This window comes from Rhinopithecus bieti, unplaced genomic scaffold (genome assembly GCF_001698545.2).
Source record: "Rhinopithecus bieti isolate Rb0 unplaced genomic scaffold, ASM169854v2 scaffold_77446, whole genome shotgun sequence".
Classification (NCBI taxonomy): Eukaryota; Metazoa; Chordata; class Mammalia; order Primates; family Cercopithecidae; genus Rhinopithecus; species Rhinopithecus bieti.
In genome coordinates, this window is record NW_016828620.1 from 177,658 (window position 1) to 181,125 (window position 3,468).

Sequence of the window (3,468 nt, forward strand, 5' to 3'; positions counted from 1 at the left end):
ATGTTGGTCAGGCTGTTCTCGAACCCCCGACCTCAGGTGATTTGCCAGCCTCGGCCTCCCAGAGTGCTCGGATTACAACAGGTGGGAGCCTCCACGCTCGGCTTATACTTCTAACTCTTTACCCTCTTTTTCCTCTTGTTACATCTACATGCCTGGTAAATTTCTACTCATGTTTCATAACCAAGGCTAAATGCTGAATCTTTGTGCAGTTTCCCTCAGTCACTTCTCCAGTCAAAACCAGCTGCTCCAGGCCAGACGTGGTGGCTCACGCCTGCAATCCCAGCACTTTGGGAGGCAAAGACAGGAGGATAACCTGAGGCCAAGAGTTCGAGACCAGCCTGGCCAACATGGTGAAACCCCATCTCTACTAAAAATCAAAAAAATTAGCTGGGCATGGTGGCGCATGCTTGTAATCCTAGCTATTCGGGAAGCTGAGGCACGAGGATCACTTGAACCTGGGAGGTGGAGGTTGCAGCGAGCCAAGATCGCACCACTGCACTCCAGCCTGGACAACAGAGTGAGACTCTGTCTCAAAAAACAAACTAACCGCTCCAGCAGGCATAGTGGCTCACGCCTGTAACCCCAGGATTTACGGAGGCTGAGGTGGGCAGATACCTTAAGCCCAGGAGTTAGAGACCAGCCTGGGCAACATAGTGAAACCCTGTCTCTACAAAAAAAATACAAAAAGTAGCCAGGCTTAGTGGTTCATGCTTATAGTCCCAGCTACTCAAGAGGCTGAGACAGGAGAATCGCTTGAGTCTGGGAGGCAGAGGTTGCAGTGAGCCCAGATAGCATGGCTGCACTCAGCCTGAGTGACAGCTGACAGAGTGAGATCCTGTCTCAAAAAAAAAAAAAACTAAACTAAACTGCTCCAAAATATGGAGAACTGTTGAAAACAGGAGTTCATTAAACTATCTTCAACACCTGTGCATACTTTAAATGATCCATAATAAAAAGTTTTAAATGTTTTAATTACTCCATCATTTCAGAGCTCATAGCACTTTGCATGTATCTTTATTATTACACTTACTACATCATATGATCACTCAGTCTGTCAGCCTCTACCAACAGACTGACTGCAGCAGGGCAGAGGCCAGGTCTTATTGGTTGCCCCAGAACCTGACACAATCCCTCACCCACAGCAGCTCAACAAATGTTTCATCAATCAATCAAGCAAAGCAAAAGCTTTTGTAGTCTCATTCTGATATTTGAAATTCAAAAACCTAAAATATTTATTGAACTACTGTATCCTGAAAACAAATTTTCCCTAAAAATAAAAACTATCCAGACTCACACAACTACAATTCATAAAGTTCTTAGGAAAAATTACCTCTTGTGTCACATATTATGTAATATTCTATCACAGAACCCTATCACAATATCAAAATACAAACAAAATTCACATCACATACTCAGCTAAATGTTTTCTACTCATTTTCCAAGCAACTATTTCTTAACTTCCATATAAGCAAAAAACGAGGTCCATAGATATTTGAGATTAAGAAATTATTTTACATGTAATAAGGGCATCAGGGTTATGTTTCAGAAACAAGTATCTATGGATTACATGACGTGACTGATTGCTGAGATGTGCTTCAAAATAACACGAGTGAGGAGCAAGATATGTATAGATGAAACAGGACTGGTCATGAGTTGCAAACTATTGAAGCTGGGTGATGGTTGATTTTCAATACTTCTGAAAACACTGAAAATTTTCCTAATAAACTTTTTTCAAAAGAGAAAATCTAATGAACATGTATTAAATTTATAGCCTGAAAACAACCCTTTGTCTAAAACAATTTCTTCCACTGTTCTAAACTAAAATGAAATAGATGACGTTATATATACCCTTAACTGTAACCCCAACTTTGTTCCTGAGAATAAACTTAGCAGCAGCATCTTCTATTTATTCTAACAAAGACAAAATACTCAGTCAGGCATGGTGGCTCATGCTTGTAATCCCAGCACTTTGGGAGGCTGAGGCGGGGCAATCAACTGAGGTCAGGAATTGGAGACCAGCCTGGCCAACAAGGTGAAACCTCATCTCTACTAATAACACAAAAATTAGCTGGGAGTTGTGGCGCACACCTGTAATCTTAGCTACTCGGGAGGCTGAGGCAAGAATCGCTCAAACCCTGGAGGCAGAGGTTGCAGTGAGTCAAGATTGTGACATTGCACTGCAGCCTGGGCAACAAGAGTGAAACTCCATCTCAAAAAAAAGACAAAATAATACCACAGAGAAAATGACAAAAAGCATACAAGAATACAATTCACAATTGAATGATATCAACAGTTTTAATAATATACAGAAGTAAACAAATGATGGAATAAAAGGAAGAAATAGGTAAGAGAAAAAACAATAAAAGCTTATAGAAGAAAGTTGCAAGCAGTTTACAAATTGGCTCAGAAACCTAAAACTGTCTAACAAGGGATTACTCCCACCCTTCCAGGTGACAGTTTTTTGTGTGTGTTTTTTGTCTTTTTTTTTTTTTGAGATGGAGTCTCACTCTGTCTTCAGGCTGGAGTTCAGTGGCGCGATCTCAGCTCACTGCAATCTCCACTTCCTGGGTTCAAGCAATATTCTCCTGCCTCAGCCTCCTGAGTAGCTGGGATTACAGGCACGCACCACCACACTCAGCTAATTTTGTATTTTAGTAGAGACGGGGTTTCACCATGTAGGCCAGGCTGGTCTCGATCTCCTGACCTCGTGATCTGCCCACCTCAGCCTCCCAAAGTACCGGATTACAGGCATTTGCCACCACGCCCAGCCCACTTAGTTCTTAATCAGGTCCCAAGTATCAGCCTGTGCCAATTCAGACCCAAAAGTAAAGTCAGCAATGAAATGCTAAAGATCAAAACGAAGAATGAGTGCAGTGACTATCACAAAGCCATCTAAAACACAAAGAAATAGGACCTAACTGGCTACATCTCTACTTCATTCACTCCTACCCTCACTGAAGGACCATCAAGTTCAAAAGTATCCCAACTTGAGACTGTAATAAAATGAAACAAGGCCTTTACAAATATCTCTTCTAACTGTAGTCATGGTAGTTTAAACCCGTTTTTAGTCAACCAAAATATAACACTGTGGTGTACTCACTTATCAGTGTTTTTTTTTTTTTTTTTGAGACGGAGTCATGCTCTGTTGCCCAGGCTGGAGTGCAGTGGTGTGTTCTCGGTTCACTACAACCTCCACCTCCTGGGTTCAAACAATTCTCCTGCCTCAGCCTCCTGAGTAGCTGGGATTACAGGCGCCTACCACCACGCCTGGCTAATTTTTTGTGTTTTTAGTAGGGATGGGGTTTTGCCATGTTGGCCAGGCTGGTCTTGAACTCCTGACCTCAGTTAATCCACCCGCCTTGGCCTCCCAAAGTGCTGGGATTATAAGCATGAGCCACCACGCCTGGCCTTATTGTATTATTTTTAAGGTAATATACGTCTATGGTGTTCTTAAAAAAAAAAAAAAAA